Source organism: Callorhinus ursinus, unplaced genomic scaffold (assembly GCF_003265705.2).
Source record: "Callorhinus ursinus isolate GAN/ISIS: 27379988/994484 unplaced genomic scaffold, GSC_fseal_2.0 scaffold14, whole genome shotgun sequence".
Taxonomy (NCBI): domain Eukaryota; kingdom Metazoa; phylum Chordata; class Mammalia; order Carnivora; family Otariidae; genus Callorhinus; species Callorhinus ursinus.
Genome location: NW_027397076.1, coordinates 6,070,293 through 6,091,087, shown reverse-complemented (window position 1 = coordinate 6,091,087; position 20,795 = coordinate 6,070,293). Strand labels below are relative to the sequence as shown.

General features: G+C 44.0%; 1 protein-coding gene across 5 annotated transcripts in view; it reads left to right on the top strand.

Annotated features, from left to right (window-relative positions):
- The first annotated feature begins 17,618 nt into the window (after positions 1-17,618).
- Positions 17,619-20,795, top strand: part of TXNRD1 (thioredoxin reductase 1) — a 61,659-nt gene continuing 58,482 nt past the window's right edge. For 3 of the 5 annotated variants that reach the window (XM_073900363.1, XM_025882339.2, XM_073900362.1), the window contains exons 1-2: positions 17,815-17,955; positions 19,223-19,332. The gene's annotated coding sequence lies outside the window, so the exon portion shown is untranslated. The other 2 variants (XM_025882340.2, XM_073900364.1) reach the window with 2 other exon arrangements.

Below are 20,795 nucleotides of genomic sequence, written 5' to 3'. Positions count from 1 at the left end.
TACATATTCCAGTGCCTTTTAAAACATGGTTAGTATTAAACCCATTTTATAGTGGGATAGATGGAGTCACTAAACATGTAAAATGTATTTTATGAAGCTATATAGGTGAATCATTGAACATAGAGTAGAATCAACAGACTTCAAATACCCATTAAGTATCATTACTGTCGGCAGGGAGAGTCTTGTGGGTTGTATAAAAATGGGTTGGTAAGTTTGCAAAAGCTGATTAAAGAGGAAAGTAAAAAGCTGGAGAGAAGGCTTTAAAAAAAATTCTCCCCCTTGTTTTTCCAGGTAAAGAAGTTATTTAAGTCGATGCATGTTCCTTATTTTTTGCTCGAACTTGATCAAGCAGGTAAGATTCTGCTTAATATGTAAATTATATCTGCTGACTGTACATTTTATTTAATTTACTTTGTCTGTTTTTTATTTTTCTCCTTTGAGGTTTTTATTGTTTAGTGAGCTCTTTCCAGTAGATTCCTTTTTTTGACCATTTAGCTAGGCCATTCTCTGGGACTAATGATCATATTTGCCTTTAGTCATTATCTCGTTAATAGCCTTGATAGGAGCTTCCTGCTGTTGAAATCATTCTTCCTATTAACCTGGAGTTTAGTTACAGGTACAGTATTTGCTGGTTTCGTGGTAACTTTATTATTTTTGCAAATTTGCCACCTTTCTGATAAGTCATATCAAATAGTATTTGAAAACAGGAGAGAAGAGGCTCAGCTAGCAGGATATGGTAATTGGGATAGAAAGCTCATTTCTGGGGTCCGGAGGAAGGAGGTATTTGTGGGGCAGGAAACTCTTATTTGTCTTTAGAAGACAGGTTACCTAACACAGAGAGAGGCAGGTAATAGCTGCCACCTATTGAGGGCTGGTGCTTCCTAGCAACTGTGCTGGGCTTGTATGCAAAGCCCTTAATCCTCACAAGAATTTTGCAAGGAACTTATCCCCATTTTACAGATGAGAAAATTGAGTTCCAGGAAAATCCAATAACTTTCCTAAGGTCATGTAAGTAGTGGATCTGTAGTCTGGACATGGGCTTGTTTAATTCCAGTCTGTGTTCTTCCTCTAATACCATGCTGTCTGTCTCCCCTAGCATGAAAGCATGACCTTTCTATTTCTCTGTCAAGGAACGTTCTTGCTCCAAGCACTCCATAGTATATGGAAGGAAAGCCCAATAATTAAAATTTTACCTGGGCCAAAAAAATAGCCTTTTTTTTTTTTTAAAGATTTTATTTATTTATTTGACAGAGAGAGACACAGCGAGAGAGGGAACACAAGCAGGGGGAGCAGGAGAGGGAGAAGCAGGCTTCCCACTGAGCAGGGAGCCTGACGTGGGGCTTGATCCCAGGACCCTGGGATCATGACCTGAGCTGAAGGCGGACGCTTAACGACTGAGCCACCCAGGCGCCCCCAAAAAACATCCTTTTAAAAATGTACGTTTTTCGGGGCGCCTGGGTGGCTCAGTTGGTTAAGCAACTGCCTTCGGCTCAGGTCATGATCCTGGAGTCCCGGGATCGAGTCCCGCATCGGGCTCCCTGCTCGGCGAGGGGCCTGCTTCTCCCTCTGACCCTCCTCGCTCTCATGTACTCTCTTTCTCTCATTCTCACTGTCTCAAAATAAATAAATAAATCTTTAAAAAAAAATGTACGTTTTTCTGGGAGAGTTAAGTCAACTTGCAACTTGGTGTGAATCAGAAAACTCACAACAAGCTAATTAAACTAACAAGATAAAGCAAATGAACATGTTTGTTAAGGACGGGACATGGATGGGAGGTAATAATGGAAGAGGATGGGCATCACGGAGGTACCAAGTGCCTTGGGGCATGAGTAAGAAGGCAAAGACTGTGACCAAAGTGCCGAAGGTGGATGGGAGATCAGTAAAGGCAAGTGTCAACTACTCTGACATTTTAGTTCTGGCAACCCTAATCAGACAGGAAGCTCTTTCCCTTTGGTGTGGAAGTGGCTGTGGGTCTAGAGATCACAGCTGGGAGCTCCCACTCACCCTTTGGTAAAGTCTTACCTAAGAAAACCTGAATGATGTATGTGAGCTGGGGTAGGTTTGACCTGACCCAGCTTCTGTAGTTGAAAGACGGGAGCCTCTTGCTGGATGAGGGAGCTGATGATCCTCTGTGTCCTCATTTGCTGCTTCATCACCCAGAAGCTGTCTTCCTTCTCATGCTTACTTAGAGGCTGGGCAGCTTGTAGGAACAAAACAGGATTTATAGAGTAAAGTAGCAGTTCTCAAAATGTCTGCACACTCCTGGGGGTGCCGGTGACTTTTGGGGGTCCTCAAACTCAAAACTGTTTTCTGATAATGGTTAAGATGTTATTTGCTATTTTGACATTTTCACTGATGGTGCTAAAGTAGTTGTAGGTAAAACTGCTGAGGCTTAGCATGAACCAAACTAGGGGTGCCAGATGGTGCTGGTTTATATTATAGTATTCACTACCACGCTGATAAAGAAAATGGCAATTTTACCTAAGATTATTCTTGAGGAAGAAGTAAAAATCATTACCTTTATTAAGTCTCAACCCTTTGAGTATACCTCTTTTCATATTCTGTGTGATGAGAGAAGTATGCATAAAGTGTTTTTGTTGCATGAAGCATGATGGTTGTCTCAAGGAAAGCACTTATACAATTAATAGTTTGCGTTGCAAACTGAACTAGCTGCTTTTCTCATGGAACACTATATATACTTGAAAGAATGCCTGACAGTCAAATTATTCAAATGATTTGGATTATTCAGATTTGGTTATCTGGCAGACATTTCCCCTCAGATGAACAAAGCAAGTCTGTCACTTCAAGGAAAACTACTGACAACATTTGTTGCCCATGATAAAATTTGAGCTTTCAGGTGAAAATAAGAACTTTGGAAGTTGTACCTGGCATGTGAGCTCAATAGCTTTTCAGTACTTAAAGACTTTTCTGATGAGGTTCGATGTAATATTTATGAATCTAATTTTTTGATACTGTGGATTAAAATATGTCAACATGTGGAAGATCTGTATAACTCAGTGAATGACTATTTTCTGAATGGTCAATGTATGATCTTACAAAGTCATTCATGGGTCAAAGAGCCATTCAAAGTATAAGATAGACCAATGGGTTTTAATGTGAGAGAGTATGAAAAGCTCATCTATGTGGTTTCAGATTCTACATTGTAACACTTTAATCAACTATTACTTATTGAGTTTTGGTGTAGTATCAAGGATATCTGCAGTTATCTGAAAAATCTACTAGATATTTCTCCTTTTTCCAACTACTTGTGTTTGTTAGTGTGGGATTTTTTTTCATATACTTCTACTAAAACAACATATATCACAATATATTGAATGCAGAAGTGGATAGGGGAATCTGTCTTGTGTTAAACCAGACAAAAAAATTGCAAAAATGTAAAATAATGCTAACTTTCTCATTGTATTTTTTTGTCTTGGAAAATACAGTTTTTTTTTAAAGGTTTTATTTATTTATTTGAGAGAATGAGAGAGAGAGAGCACATGAGGGGGGGAAGGTCAGAGGGAGAAGCAGGCTCCTCGCTGAGCAGGGAGCCCGATGTGGGACTCGTTCCCGGGACTCCAGGATCATGACCTGAGCCGAAGGCAGTCGCTTAACCAACTGAGCCACCCAGGCGCCCAAATACAGTTATTTTTAATTAAAGTATGTTACTTATGTTAACATGTAATGGGTTTACTATTAATTTCAAGAGAATAAATCAGTATTTTTAAGATGTCTCAGTTTTAATTTTTAATGTGGTAAATATTGATAGCTATAACCCATATAAACAAAACTTCTTTGGGGTCCTCAATAATTATTTAAGAGTATAAAGGGGTACTGATACCAAAAGTTTGACATCTTGAGTTCTGAGACAAGTAGGAAGTGTGAGTGTTAATCTAAGAACTTTGAGGGCGTCTGGCTGACTCAGTTGGAAGAGTCTGTGACTCTGCATCTCAGGTCGTGAGTTTAAGCCCAATGCTGGGTATAGAGATTAAAATTAAATTAAAAAATTAAGAGATTAAAATTTAAAAAAAAATCTAAGAACTTTGGATTCTGTGCAATTTACTGGTATCCAGCACAGGAGGATCACTGTACAACATTTGCTGGGCCTCACAACTAGCTGCACAGGAGAGAGACGTGATCAGGTCTGTGTCTGCCAGCATCTTGTAATTACTGAGCTGGAGTTGTTGCCATGGTCTCTAAGTGCTGGTTTTGTCAATGAACAGCTTCTTACCTGTTTTAGCTTGGCTCCACGAAGAACGCTCCGCAGGCATTATTTTCTCACCGGTCTTGGCTACCTGATCTCCCTAGTGCTTGGATCACGGTAGGTGCTCCTAGAGCCAGAGGGTCATTTGGTAGGCAGGAGTATTCGGGATAGAATCAGGTGGGTGCATTTTCTCGTCCAGAGTGTTTATTGAGTACTTGCTGAGTGCTAGGCTGTGTACTAGGCACTAGAAAGAGAGTAGGGAATTGTGCTCTTGTGAAGTTAGACTCCCAACCCCCCCACCCCCCGAAAATCCCCATCCTTTTCTTTTTGAGTTGAGTGTCCGTGGCGGCCAGCGCAGTGTGCCCCCTGACCGCACTGGTAACGGAGTTCCTGGTGGCAGTGGTATCCTCTTAAGGAAAATCAAGGAGGAAAGCTGTGCTGCCAGGAACCTCCGCTCCCACCCTGACAGCTTCTTCTTCCTTATTTCGGGCTGTATTTTGGACCAGCCTATATACATGAAGGTTATTATTTGAGAACCACCATCAAGATCAACTCAGACAGACCAGGACTTGTACTAGAGAGAAGAGCTCAGCACCTGGAAGGCTTGGCATTAGTACCTGTGTGTGGGCAGTGGTAATGGGCATAAATGCTACCCTCCCTGTGCCAGAGGCTTATGCACGTCCTCCTACCTAATCTTCAGAATACCATCAGTGTGGTAGGTAGTGATATCACCTTCTTATGATGAGGAAACAAAATGTAGACAAGTATTCACATAGAGGGTGGGTGGCTTACTGGTGAACCCATTGGTGATTCCAGATTCCTCCCCTCAGTGTCCTCCGATTACCTCCTCAGAGGCTTTCATGACTCACCCGATCTGCCTAATGTATGATGTTCATGGTATTGATACTATGATGGGTGTTCCTGGATGTGCCCGTGACTACTTGTGGCCGGGCACCACCGGGGGTGGTGCAGCCTTCCGCTGTGATAGCTGCACCTCAGCTAGCCCTGTGCATGAGCCATTCCTCACAGGGCCCACTGGTCTAGGAAGCCTCGATCTTGGCCTGGGGTATCTGCCCAGTGGCTTTGATCTGAGAAACAGACAACATCAATGTAGTCATCTTAATTTGGTCTGGTAGCTGCTGCCACTCTTCAGCTGTTGCTGTGGAAAACAGAAGTTTTGAGAGGACTCATGTGACCATTGCCAGAAGTGTGTATCCGGATGCCATATGTCACTCACTAGCTTGGGGGTGCTGATGGGTACCATCCTTGTCCCCGGCTGCTTACAGAGGGCATGGCTTTAATGCCTTCAGCAAGAGGGCAAGGAATCGACCTTGACTTACTCACATTTGAATTATATTGATGAGTTTTTTTTTTTTTTTAATGCCTGTATTTCACATCTCTCTTACTTAATCCTCCCAATGACCTTGTGAGGTTGCTGGATTTAATCCAGCTTTCTAAGTGGGGAAGCAGACACTCAGCATTTTAGTAACGTGCTCAGTGTTGCTGTGTCAGGCCCAGGCCTGTCTGGTTCCCCAGCTGCCTCTTGAGGGATTGCTTTCTTTAAACAAACAAAAACCCCTTACATTCCAAGGTACCCTAGGCCAGCTCAGACCCTACTACTTGGGTATTGATCTTATTCATTCGACAGATGTGTTTTGGGCACCTATTTATGTGCTAAGCACTGGCAGGAGCAAAAAGATGAGGAAGGCACAGCCTCGTTCTTTAAGGTCATTCTATTTGTTTGCATCTGCCTTCCAATTTCAGTGTGATCTGGTACCTGGAAAGGCTTCAGGATCACAGAGTACTTGTGATAGCATGTTGCACAGGTGTTTTCCTGATAGAACAAAGTGGTGAGTAAGGAATTCATAGCTGTAAACAAAACAAATTGGAAAACATCGCGATGTTTCATTTAGAGTGAATCTAGTGAGGAGTGCCTGGCGAGGGGAGGCAGGCAGAGGGAGAAGCAGGCTCCTTGCCAAGCAAAGAGCCCCATGTAGGCCCAGGACCCTGGGATCATGACCTGAGCTGAAGGCACACTTAACCGACTGAGCCACCCAGGCGTCCCTCTGTGAATCTTTTTTAAGGGCTGCATAATACTACGTGAGTTAGCAACTACTACTAAGCACTGACTGTGTGCCAAGAACGGTGCTAGGTGTTTTACATACATCTTCATTAGATTCCCCACTTTACAGATGAGGAAACAAAGGCTCAGAGGAGCAAAGAGCCCTCCACCTGTGGTGCCTATGACTAATGACCCACAATGGATAATGAGCCCATGAAGAGCAGAACTCTTGTCATTTATGTGTAAGAGCAGGCCCTCCAACATTTGTTCAAAGAATGAAAAGAATCAACAATTTACTAGAATGCATATCTGCCAATTAAAGAGAGCTTTATCTTGCCTCATAAAAAGTTTAATCTAAATCTAGCTTTTTCAGGATGCCTAGGTGGCTCAGTCGGTTAAGCATCTGCCTTTGGCTCAGGTCATGATTCCAAGGTCTTGGGATCAAGTCCCGCATTGAACTCCTTGCTCAGCGGGGAGCCTGCTTCTCCCTCTGCCTGCCGCTCCCCCTGCTTGTGGTCTCTCTGACAAATGAATAAATAAAATCTTAAAAAAAAAATAAATCTAGCTTTTTCATACCCAAGTACATTGGGAAGAGGACATTAATTAAATACTATGTTAGATGCATTATAAACATCCTGTTTATTTTTTATTTTTCTAAATTTATTTTTATTGAAGTATAATTAACATACAGTGTTATATTAGTTTCAAGTGTACAATATAATTATTCAACAATTCTATACATTATTCACTAGAGTTTTAATCCCCTTTATTTGTTTCACCTCCCCCCCCCAATTCCCTTCCTCTGGCAACTATCAGTTTGTTCTCTGTACTTAAGAGACAAACATTATACTATTTAATTCTTCCAACTCAAAGAGGGACAACATTATCCCACCTGGCATGGATTTGAACCTAGGTCTGTGTGATACCAAAATATATTTTCTGCTTCTTACTTAAGAGAAATCTTTTCATAAAATGTGTGAGTTGTTTTCTTAAATAATCAGCTTCCCCACCCACCTTGCATTCATTCCAAAACAGAAATTCACTTGAATAGAGGCATATATGCACAGATTCTTATGTGAATGCTCTATAACCACTGGTCTCTGTGCTCTTTCTGTAAAAGCAAAGCGTACATGAGCAGTTCAGTCAGTGCAGTGGTTATCTCCACAAGCAGCGCTAAAACAGGTTTAAGGAGCAGTCTGGGGCAGCGGTATGTGCGTGTGTGGAGGTTAGTGAGGAGCACTGGGCCTGCAAGATCATCAGCACAGGTTAGATCAGAGTTCAGCGGTAAGAGCTTGGTTGTATGACCTTGAACAAGTTGTCTGACCTCTTTGCGCCTTCATTTCCTCATCTGTGAAATGGAGATAATAGAAAAATCTGCCTCACAGAACTGTGTGGTTAAACTAGTTAACACTTGCCGTGCCTAGGGCAGTAGCTCATAGATACTGCCATCAAAGGGTTTCCTACTGGGACACCTGGGTGGCTCAGTAAGTTAAATGTCTGCCTTCAGCTCAGGTCATCATCCCGGGATCCTGGGATCAAGCCCCGCGTTGGGCTCCCTGCTCAGCGTGGAGCCTGCTTCTCTCTCTCCCTCTGCGCCTCCCCCCTGCTTGCTATCTCTCCTAAGCTCTCTCTCTCACTCTCTCAAATAAACAAATAAAATCTTTTTTTCTTTAAGAAGAAAAAAGCTTATTTCTCTCTCACCTAAAAGAAGTCTAGATAGAGTAGTCTGTCCAGGGCTTGTATGATACTCCACAGTGCTGGATCCGTTGTTGAGTCCTCCTGTGTTCATGTTCCACACTCCTCAGCATTTGTCTTCCATCTTACATTCCAAGTTGGGGGTCCAAACCTCAGCTATCGTTTGAAAGAAGAACTGAAGGAGGACTTGTCCTTTCCGTTTAAGAACATTTCCTGAAAGTTGCACTTGGCAGTTTGCTTATGTCTTACTGATCAGAATTTAGTCACTTAGCCATATATATGCTGAAAGGAGACAGGGAAATGAAACCTTTATTTTTGGGAGTCAAGTGCACAGTTAAAAATCAAGAGTCCAGTTAGTGATGCTAATAATATCTTGGTTTTGCCTGCAGAATAGCTGAGGTTGGTTCATCTGAAGATTAGTATAATAATTTCCATATAAACCATACGTTTGTCTCCTATTTAAATCATAAGTATACAGGCACCCTGCTATGTTCATTAAATGATGGTAGTGAGCCGGAAAATACTTTGTGGTCTAAGAAAAGCCAGTGACTGAACTAGAGGCCTAGTTATCTCACTTAATGGTTAACACTGAACCTGACTTATCAAGGGGGTAGGAGGTAGTCCAGCCTTGTCTATTGCAACTTCTCAAAAGAGTTTCTGAAAGATTATTACAGTTATTGTAAATCCGTAGATAAAGAAATTCAGAAATATTTTGGTGGAAAATTACAATGTTCTCATTTGTCTTTATAGTGGAAAAGTTGGTCTTAATACATCTATGGTTATAAATGAGACGAAGATCCCTCTCAATTCAAATCAGGGTCTGGATGATTAGTTGCCATCCAGGAAGATCCAAGACCACTTCATGAGGTGTCAGTAGCCCTCCACCAATGACTTGTAGTCATCAACTGTCTTGGGATTCTGGAATTTGGGCTCCTGGGGTGATTAGAGGTAGATGTTCTCTTTTTTTTTTAAATAAAGATTTTATTTATTTGTCAGAGAGAAAGAGCACAAGCAGGGGGAGCGGCAGGCAGAGGGAGAAGCAGGCTCCCCACTGAGCAAGGAGCCCGATGCCGGACTTGGTCCCAGGACCCTGGAATCATGACCTGAGCCAATGGCAGACGCTTAACTGACTGAGCCACCCAGGTGTCCCCGAGGTGGATGTTCTTAGTATCAACTACCTAATAGGGTTTAAGAATTTAGAGGTTAACAGTGGTAATAAACTGTTTGGCTCTTCTTTCATCTGTAGGATCTAAAAGCTATTTACCATTACTAATTAATACTCACACCACCTCTTGGCTGGTGGTAAGGGTGGCTCATCTCCAGTTTTTTCAGACGAGTCATCTGAGAGTTGTCTTCAAGAGAGCCTGTGTCTCCTGAGGTTCTGCTGGCTGGTAGTTTTCTGCATTAAAAACATTTTCTTTCCTCTAGAATTGGGATGAGACACCAAGAGATCTAAAACAACTGAAACGCAGAAGGGGCCTCTTTCTGCGTGTTCTAGTGTGTGTACATTGCGTGTGTATGGACGTGCAATTCGAGATGCATGTACTGATTCTTTTAGAAGTTCCTCATGTCCTTTCCATTTCTTTTAGCAAATTGTTTAAGGAACATTTTTCTTCCTGTAGGTAAAGAACAAGTTCTGAGTAATGAGGATAGATAACTGTGGAAAATGGCGTGCTTAGCCACAGATGGCTAATTAAAAGAAAGATGAATAGGTTGCCCTTGAATTAGTTTGAAAGATGAATGGGTTGCCCTTGAATTAGGTTTTGAATAGCGTCTCATGTAACACATTGTTGATGGTCACTGTGAATAATTTGTCAAAGGAGGAAATCCAAACTCTTAACCATCTGGTCTTCCTAGATTTACACCGTGCTTAAGGATGTAATGATGATAATAACTCGGATATTGAATACCTACCACATTCAGAGCCCTTTACATCTACTTACTCATCTGATTCCCGCTGCCACCACATGAGGTGGAGGTGCTATATTTACCACCATTTTACAGAGGAGTAAACAGAGAGGGAACAGAACTTGCCTAAGGGCATGCTTCTTGGCAGAAAAGCCAGGTTATGTGACTTCAGAGGAGGTTCCCTGACCATTGGGCCATACTGCTTGTCACTAGAAAGCTGGATAAGGCTGTGGGGTCAGTCAGATATTTACAAAAAAGGAGACCTGGGCATGTTTGAAGGCAGGAGGGCTTGAATAGTCCTTGATAGAAGATAGGAAGAGAGGATGTTTAAGGGATGTGGGGGTCCCCTAACACTGCCTGGAATTGGAATAGATTGTGGGGTCTGGTAAAGGTGTGCTTAAACAGAGGTAGAATGATTCTTAGCCTTCTGAGATTGCAGTCAAGTCTAAGAATAGAGAACTGCAGTGAAGAGGAGATGTAGGAGGGGAAGGAGCTTGTATCTGATGACCTTGGGCCCTTAGGGGTTGTGCTGGAGCTGCTCCATTATTAAACGTTGAGGAATTCTGCGAGTAGGTTGATAGATTGAAATCAGCCAAAGTGGGAGTATTTATACTATAGAAATTGGCAAATGCTACAAATTCAGGCTTCCCTCACAAGCTGGTTTACCAGAACACTTTGGACTCTCTTCTCCACTTCATTAACATTTGAAAGCCTGCCCTAGTGCCAGTTGAATTCAAACCTCAAGTGCGCTACTGTGGGAAAGGCACTGTGCTAGGTCCTGGGGCAACAAAGACCAGGCCCTCAGGTGAAAAGTACCATAGTTGGAGAGAAGAGTATGAGACAGAAATCCTGCACTAGCTGTCAGACCTCGCTTGGGCCACTCACTTAACCTTGCTTTCCTTGTCTGCAAATGGAAATGGTAATACATATCGCAAAGGGTTATTGCAGTGATTAATGAGAACATGTAAAGTTCCTGGCACAGTGCTCAATAAGTGACCGTTCTAAGCACGGCAGACATGTAAACAGTTTTAATGTAGATTGATGTAAGAAATAAAAGAGTGCCTAGGTCTGTGTTTGATCAGAGAAGGCATCACAGAGATCATGATCCCTCAAGCGGGATTTTGGTGTTTTCAGTGTGGATGTTTCATGGATGAAGACTGCCCTGGTCTTTGTCAGGAAGTTAATGGGTTTTTGCTTGTTTGTTTTTGTCCCTACAGCATGTTGCTTTTGCCTCTTTTTGGCTCCTATCTCAATATATATTATTGAATTGTAAGACAGACAATGGATTTGGAGATAGGCACACCTGGATTTATTTATTTATTCTATTTTTTTTAAAAGATTTTATTTATTTATTTGACAGAGAGACACAGTGAGAGAGGGAACACAAGCAGGTGGAGTGGGAGAGGGAGAAGCAGGCTTCCCGCTGAGCAGGGAGCCCGATGCGGGGCTCGATCCCAGGACCCTGGGATCATGACCTGAGCCGAAGGCAGATGCTTAACGATTGAGCCACCCAGGTGCCCCCACACCTGGATTTATATCCTAACTCTAATATACCTGTTTTGTGACCTTTGGCAAGATTCTTAACTACCTGAAATTTCAGTTTCTAATTTTTAATATATTGTAATACTTAGATAATTTTTGAGGATTAACTGAGAATGTAGGGAAAAGAACCAGACACTTAGCTGCCTTGTGAACCCCAAAGTGAACCCAACATATATTTATAGTTTCATCTCCCCTTATGCTTTGGCATCTCATGCAGAAACATGCCATTTCTTTCCTATGACTGTGTCTGTATGCATTGCTCTCTGCCTAGAAAAAATTCTGTTCAAGAGGTAGAACAGCATCGTGGTGATTGCCAAGGACTGAGGGTCAGTCTCAGCTCTGCCAATTGTTATTTAGGTGGCCGTGGGCAAGATAATTATCCTTTCTATACCTCAGGGTTTTTTTGGCAAGCACTGAAACATTGATAGGCATTTCTCCCACTCCTATTACTTCTACCTCCATTATTCCTCAAGCTATGGTTCAGGTATCACTTGCTTTGTGAGGCCTTCCCCAATTTTCCCAAACCATCATTTGCTTTCCTTATTTGAAGTTGATGGACTGCCACATTTTGGTGAACACTATGGTGAGCATAAATAATCCTGAACCCTGCCTACATGGGGCAAACTACATTTAGACACATTAAATAAAATAAAAGTATCAGATGTGCAATTGCACTAGCCATATTTTAAGTGCTCCATACTCACATGTGGTTAGTGGGACAGTGCTGGCTGGACAGTGGTTGGGTTGGACAGTGCTGATAGAGAACATTTCCATCATCATAGAAAATTCTGTTGAACTGTGCTGTCCTTGGGGGAGGCTGACATTAACCAAATAATCATCAATAAAAATATAACTGCAATTGTGATAAGTAGCAAGCAGAAAGAATACATGGTAACACAGGAGCATTTCATAAGGGGATGTGAACTATGTGATGGCTTCCTCAAGGAAGAATGGTTGAACTTAGGTCTGCTGAACGACTGGGAGTTAGCAAAGACCCGTGGTTAGGTAATTAAAGAGACTGAAAAAAGGCGAATGGCGGGGGTGTAGAGATGGAGAGCAGGTTTGGGTGAGGTAGAGAGGTAGAAGGACCACAGAGGGTCTTGTAGAAAGGGGATGAGGGAGCTGAGAAGCTGAGTAACTGGACAGTCTAGTTACTGGCAGAGCCTGTGTTGACGGAAGTCCATGCTGCATCATAGATGCATATTCAAAGAACTTTGCCTCTGTAATGACCTCCTTGCCCTCCTTTCCTCTTAAAAAACTGCCGAATTTTCCCTCTTCTAGATTGGCTTTTCAGCATCAGTACGTGCTATAATAATTTCCTTCTTAGACAAAACTAAACAAAACACCTTCCTTGATCCTACATCCCTCTTCAGCTACTTTCCCACTTTTCTGTTTTTATAGCAAAATTCCTTGAAAGAGTTGGCTATACTCACTACCTCCATGTCCTTTTTCTGTTTCTTGTTGAACCTCCTCTAATCAGGCTTTCTTTCCTCCCTCATTTTCATAAAAATCAATAAGGACATCCATGACTCAGTTTTTATCTTGGAGTATTTCTCAGCAGTACTTGACATAGCTGGTCTCCCTCCTTTGGGGGGAACACTTCTTCACTGGCTTCTGAGACCCCACATTCTCTTGGTTTTCCTCCTATCTCCCTCCAGTTTCTTCTCAGGCTCCTTTGCTGGACCCTTCTCCTCCTCTGCACTCTGCCAGGGCTCAGTCCCGACTGTCTTCACTTCTTTAAATATATTTCTTCATTTTTTTTTTAAAGATTTTATTTATTTGAGAGAGAGAGAATAGAGAGACAGAGCACATGAGAGGGGGGAGGGTCAGAGGGAGAAGCAGACTCCCCACTGAGCAGGGAGCCCGATGTGGGACTCGATGCTGGGACTTCAGGATCATGACCTGAGCTGAAGGCAGTTGCTTAACCAACTGAGCCACCCAGGCGCCCCTCCCTGGGTCTTTTCATCTAGTCTCAGGTGTGATGGTTAATTTTATGGTGCCCTGTTGTTTGGCCAAACACCAGCGTAGATGTTGCTGTGAAGGTATTCTCTGATGTGATTAACATTGAAAACAGTAAACTTTGAATGAGGCAAATTACTCTCCCTTAACACCAGTGGGCTTCATTCAACCAGTTGAAGGCCTTAAGAGAAAAGACTGCAGTCTCTTGAAGAGGAAGGAATTGAGACTGCCTTGAGACTCAGACTGCATCATTAAGACTGCTAGTATTTCCAGCCTGTTGACCTGTAGGTTTGGGACTTGCCAACCCCCACAATCCCGAGAGCCAGTTTGTTTCTCTCTCTCTTTCTCTCTCTGCATCCTATTGGTTCTGTTTCTCTGGAGAACCCTGGCTAATATATATGGCATTAAATATCTTTTATATTTGACTCACAGATTCTTATTTCTAGCTCTGACTTCCTCCCTGAACGCCAGATTTGCATACCAGCTGTCTACTCAGCATCTCCTTTTGGATAACAACAGGTCTCTCAAACCGCACTGTGGATTTGTCCCAAACCCCATTTACCCAGCTGCCAAGGCTAAAACTCTATAGAGTCATCATTGAGTCTTCTCCTTCTTTTATGTCCCTCATTTCACCTACCTGCAAAATTTATGAGCTTTACCTTCAAATATCTCTTCTCACCCCCTAATCCAAGCTTTCATCATCTCTAGCTTGGACCACCACAGCAACTTCCTAGCTGGTCTGTGCTCCTCCATTCCAAGTCCCTACCTGCCTTAGTCTATTCTCCAGACAGCAGAGCAATCCTTTTAAGATACAAAATAGATTATTTCCCTGTCCTCTGTTGTGACACTTTGGCTTCTTATTACATTTAGAATGAAATCCAAAGTCCTATGGCCTTTGGGTTCTGACCCCTGGCTACTCCTCTGGCTTCATTATCTACCACTTTCTTCCTTGTTCACTGAGCCTTAGGCACACTGCTTCCCTTGCAGAGCTTTGGACAAGTCAAGCACGCTCCCAGCTTAGGACTTTGTACTTCCTGTTTCCTCTACTTAGAAAGATTCTCCCCCACCCCCGCCCTAAGTCTTGCTCCCTCCTTTCACTCTGGTCTCTGCTCAAGTGCCATATTCTTAGATCTTTCCTGACTTCTGTACCCTCCTTCTTTTTCAGGGTACAAAGAATTCTTTCAAACAGTTTTTTTCAGGGGCACTTGGGTGGCTCAGTCATTAAGTGTCTGCCATCGGCTCAGGTCATGATCCCAGGGTCCTGGCATGGAGCCCCGCATCGGGCTCCCTGCTCCGCGGGAAGCCTGCTTCTCCCTCTCCCACTCCCCCTGCTTGTGTTCCCTCTCTCACTGTCTCTATCAAATAAATAAAAAAATCTTTAAAAACAAACAAACAAACAAAACCAGCCCCCCCCCCCCATGAAGGGGAACAATGAAATGGGGTGGTAACTATGGAGGTTGGGCACATGGGATCATGGGAGGCTTTTTTTTTTTAAATGGGAAAACTACAGTATATATGATGATGGAATGATCAGGCAGAGAACAAGAAACTGATGATACCAGAGAGGGAGACTAATTTCAGGAGTGAAGTTATTGAAGATGGAGAAGGCAGGAAGAAATGAGAATCTGTACACAAGTGGAGAAGTCGGCCTTCATTAAAATGGGTGAAGGTACAGAATATGGCAGCTTGGTGATTGAGAGGAAAATGGGAGGGAGTTCTAGACAGAACAATCAATCAGGCAATCAATTCTATTTTCTTAAAGTAGAAAGTAGGTCATGAGTTAATGGCAAGGTGTAGGTGTATTAAAGGTTTGAGAAAAGAGGAATAAGTATGAAATATTTACTTTGCACACTAGGAAAACAAATCTGCCAGAGACGCAAACGATTGCTGGGCAGCTTTGGGGACACATTGAAGGTTGCAATCTTGACTTTGAAGTGAAATCACTTTTAATTTCTGTGTTTTCTCCAGCAATGTTTTGCTGTATAAGTAGGGTACAGAATATGTGGACAGCTAGGTTTAACAACAGTGGGCCTTGCCAAGTCAGTACAATTGAGTTTGGACTTTATTTTACGGGTCCTGGAGAGCTACAAGTTTTGAGCAGAGAAGATTTGAGAGTCAGAAAGATTGTTCTAGCTCAGTGTGGTGTATGTGTGTGTGAGAGAAACTTATTGTAGGAGGACTAGTAGTTTAATGTGATAGGACCCTTGCTCAAATACCTGCATAGATCTGCTTATAGTGTGCTTACAGGAGAGCTCAGGAACAACAAGGGTCTTTTCCAGCCTTTCCTGAGTAATTTACTATATATAGCAGGTTCTGGGAAGACTAAATAAATCAAACAAGGGTTTGCCTTCCCAAAGCCCATTTGGATTTGCATGATTTATAATTATTCTTAGGTATTTGGAATCCCAGAATAGGGAAGGAGCTATCAACATCGGGTGGGAATCAGGGAAGGCCTCCCAGAGGACATGACATTTCAGATGAGCTTTGAAGGAGTAGGCCTTAGGGAGGGAAGCTTATTTTAGGCAGCCGGAATAACATGAGCTCAGTCAAGAGATGTTAGAGTTACGTCTAGAACAAATGCTGCATGATGAGAAATGGTGGGAGATGAAGCCCTTCTTCCACTACCCAGACACTTAAGTATAACTAAGGAGTTCTCTGTATTTTGTGGCAAGGGTAAGGCATCTGGGCCCTTAACTGCAGCAAGAAAGGTTTGAAAGAAATGTGACGGTTTTTAAAAATGGTGATTTTTTTTTTAACTTAAAAAAACTACATGGAGCTACTCTAGGTATTTGTGCTATAATTTGCTCACTTAAGAACATTGTGAAGTTAAAATGCCTTTTTTGATATGCTGTTAGAAGATATGAACTATGGCAACTCTTGATCTGTCGTATGAGGCTCACAGAAATCAATCCTTATCATTTGCTTTTAGTGCATTATTTCCAGGTAAATGATTTTATAGTCCCTCTCTATCTTGAGACATACCTTTGAAGGAAGCTGTAGTTTCTATATATTTTAGGAATGAGGAGTTTATGACCCTGATTCATGGTTCATTATTGTGTAGATTAAATGAGCTAATGCATATAAAACGGTTAACAGAGCTGGGCCCAGCAGCCAGGAGGAAATGTTGTTTTCTAGCTTGGAGTCCTGGCTTTCTTGCCCTCTCATTATTCATCCTTTGCTCCTTAAATCACATTGCTTCCTGAACACCTGTGCTAGACCTCTGTTCAAAGGATCCCAGAAGAGGTGAGGCACGCACTTAGGCATACAATCAACCTGCACGGAGAGTGACCATTTACGTATGCTGTGTGTGTGTATGTTTGCACAAGTGCACCCGTGTTCAGAAGCTGAGAGGCTATATACCAAGCCTCTAACTTGTGCTTTGGAACGGACCCACAGGAGCAAACTGTGGTTGCCTGCCACTTCAGAGAAGGCATGGCTGCTCTCAGCCTTAAGAAACCAACAATCCTTTCACCCCTGCCTGCTTCAGTGGGCCAGTATCCAAAGAAGTGGGAGAGACATTCATTCACTCATTTATTTATTCAGCAAATATTCGTAGCTACCTACTGATGCAAGGTGCTGAGTAAGAATATGAGTAAGAGCAGGAAGTATGAGAGAGCATGGCTCACTCCAGCAGCTGCAGGTGGTTTGGCATGGCTGGAGTCAAATATACTGTTTTCCCTAAAACAAACACAACAAAGCAAAACCTGAGTGGGTTAAGGAGGAAGGATATAAGGGGAAGTTATGTGCTGGTGAGAATTTGTCACTTTCCAGGATTACCCGGCATGAGTTAGACGTTTCTTTTAAAAGCCTGATAATTTCCTTTAGAGAATTGCCAGACTGACTAATCCATTACCCTAGGGCAATGGGTCCCAAACTTTGCTCTTCACTAGAATCACCCAGGGAATTAAAAAAAAAAAAAAAAACAAAAACAGCCACCACCACCTCAGTTGCCCAGGTCGCACCCAATACCTATTACCTCAGAATGTCTGGGAGTGGGAACGAGGCGTCAGTATTTTTAAAGGGTCTCTCGTGATTACAATGGGCAGCAAAGTTCCGGAGTCACTGCCTTCGGGCATAGTCCAGTTTTGTTTCGTTAAAACACTCTTCTTGGGTTCTGGTTCCAAACATTCCTCACATTGTTTTTGCTCTTTTCTCGGGTTGGGGGCGCTATGAGCAGGAAGAGGATGTGGTGTCACCCAATTAGGAGGTCCCACTGCGCTAAGCCCGTCGGCGTATCGGCTGGGCTGCACGGGAGTGGATTTCTGCTTTGTCATTCTGACTCTGGCGACCGGCCCGAGCAGGGCGTGGCTTCTGGTGGCCGCGGGGAGCCCGCCACCCTTTCGCCTCGCTCTCCAGCAGTCCGCAGCGCCTCGGAGCGGAAGGCGGGGGCCGCCCGCGAGAAGAGCCTGGTGCCCCGGCGCGCGGGTTCACGCCAGCGGTGGGTTCACGGAAACCGGTCAGAGCTCCGAGCCTCTGGGCTGTGAGGCCGGGGCCGGGGGCAGCCGCCTGCCGGGTGCGCTTTGGATCGCGGAAAGGGGAGATGTTCTGAGGTGTGTCTGAGTAGGGGTGAAGCTTTTCTAAGCCGGTGAGCTTCTTGGCCGCGTTATTGTTGCGCGTGGGTCGGTGAAAGCTTAGCCTGGGGTAGGTGAGACCGGCCGGCCCCGGTCGGCTGGTGGCTTCCTTCCGCTAGCTCTCTGTAGAGACAGTGTGCAGAAAGGTGGCGGAAAAGATGAGTGTTTGTATTCCCTACTGCATGAGTATCGGAACGTGGATGATAATGTGGCGAGTAGATTGACAGATCCTCGACAGTACTAAGGGAGTATAACGATTTAAAAAGGGCTCTTAATAAATTTTCGCATCATTTAATCCCCGGAAATCCTGAGCTGGCAAATCGTCTGTATCTCCCTCTTTACAGTTCGGGAAACTGAGGCTCAGAATCACGTGACTTGCCCCAGCCTCTGAACCGGGACAGCTTGCGAGGGCACCCAGCGCGTGTCTCGCTGTATCGGGCAGTACTGGGTGGCGGTGAAGAAGGGTAAAGGGCCCCGCCTGGGTTCGAGGCATGGCTCTGCTGTGGGCTTTCTAGCCAGTTGAACTCGGGTGAAATGGACCCGCTGGGACCTCCTTCAAAAGAGCATTTGTGGAGATGAAGTGTCGATACGTGCAAAGCACCGAAGAAATGCTAGCTGCCATTATTGTTAGACATCCGCACTTCTGAGTGTCGGTGTGATTTCTGCCTCATGAATGGGCCTGATGATGTTAGAGTAACTGGAGTCTATTTTTAATTCCATCACTGACTCACTCCCTACCTGAGTTCACCCGTTTGTAAAATTGGGCCATTAGCTCCCGGTCTGTCAAGAAGGGTGTTGCTGTATGGCTTCCAGGTTTTGAAATGAAAGCACCCTAAGAGGGCAGAGTGTTCCTGATTTTGCCTGGTGGTTTCAAATTTCAAAGAAACCTGGGAAGCGGGCTTTTGGCATTCTGTATAGATGCAGAGTTCAAAGGCAGATTACATCGGGAGGCGTTTTATAGAAGCGGAGCTGCCTGTCTCCTGTGCGAGGCCGTGGTGCAGTGGGGATTGACCAGGATTCGGAGCGCCTGCTCCGGCGAGACGGCCAGCACTTGAGCGCCGCCGGCCCTCCGGCGTCCGGAGCCGGTCGGAGGCGCCGCGGGCAGCGCGCGCAGGTGTGCAGGGGGCCGGGCGGGAGCGCTGGGGGGCGGTGGCCGGCGGCGGGCGGGCGTCCCCCCGGCCGCGTGGTTGGGGACGCGGAAGCCCCGCCCCTGCCGCGCACTTCCCGCCGCGGCCGGGCCGGCGGGGCTGACCCGCGCCCGTCTCTGCTTTTGTGCCGCAGAGGACGCCAGGGCCCTGGAGAGAGCGCTCTCGCAGCTGACCTCGGAAACCGACGTGCCCGTGGTGTTCGTGAAGCGGCGAAAGATAGGCGGCCATGGTCCAACTCTGAAGGTAGGAGGGGGGCATTAACGTTCTTTATCCGCCTGCTCTGGGAATGAGCTGGTCGAGCCCGCGGTGCTCGCGGCCCTCCCTTCAAGGCCGGGGTGGATGTGAACGGACTTCCACACGGAGCGTGTCCTTAAAAACGACAAAGAAACACACGGGGGCCAGCTCACGTGTCGATGGAAGTTGATGAGTCGGCGGGTAAATTCAGAACTGGGGAGGCTTGGTAGGGAATATGTAACTTTTCATCTTTTTAAAACACGTGTTCAGAAAATTTGTTTCCTCCTATTTTGCCTTCCTTTGCCCCTCCTAATCAATCTAGATGATAACTTAAAATTACCCAGCAGCAGTGTAAACTGCTGAAAGTGAGTTGTTTGGAGAAGTACTGAGGAAAGGGGATCAGGAAACGCATATCTTCGTCCATCCCTATCATCTTTCTCTTTAATTCTCTGGGAGGGAAACCCAGGAGCCCCAGGCTCTGGGGAGAGCAACCTGCAAGCTTCAGGAGTGAGTTCATTTCCCTTCAGGGATCTCTTTTCTGGCCGAGAGTTAACAGTTGGGTGGAGGGAAAGGAGAGAAAGAAATCTTCTCTTTGGCTGGTGGCAAGCGTGATGGCACTCCTCCCTTAGGACCGTGCACCGTGGGGTCGGGCGGATGGGTCTGGCTATGGTACTGGCAAAATGCTTGGAGGCGGGGTGAGTGTTTAGGAGGATACCCAGCCCAGACCGGGTGTGGTTGGCTACCAGGTCAGAAAGCCTCATAATCTCATCACCTTGATGCATTTGCTTTAATTTTTGCGGATGATCTTTTTTTGTCCTTACCTGTTTGTATCCATGTAATTTTTAAGAAATGGAACTCATACTGGAACATTGCCTTCTTAGAAGTAAACCTGAGGCCTCCGTTAAATGTAAAAATTCCTTAGATATGTGCATATGAGGAAGAAAATTAATTTGCATTTTTATTTGCTACCTTTTCTTCTAAGAAAATCTTATTTACCATTTTTGAAGAATGGGTAATGAAATAGGAAATGCAGATAGGCTTCAAAAACAAATAGCAACTTAGTGGGAAATAAAGGATAAAAAGGCTTTTAGCGTGATTTAAAGTGTGTTGTATTAGTCAGACCTTTAGTTTGCAAGTAAGATGAGACAAAGGTCTATTAATATTACTTTCTGTTCTGTTTTCTCTACTTGTGTCATAACTTGGCACTTTACAAGTTTTAGGGGCATTTGACCTTTATATAAATTCTACAAATCGTTCTGGTTTTATACGCTTTGAATCCACTTTATTGGTATGATCTGATGTTTTCAGTCCATAGATGGTAGTTAATTTCAGACATTTAGTGAGGTGCAGTGCCAAGATTGAAAAGTATACCCCCAAGTCATAATTAAAATAAAAAAAATATTTAGCACATCTCTTCTAAGTAAGCTTACCACTCTATTTTCTATCATTTATTTTTGCTTTCTAATGAGTAG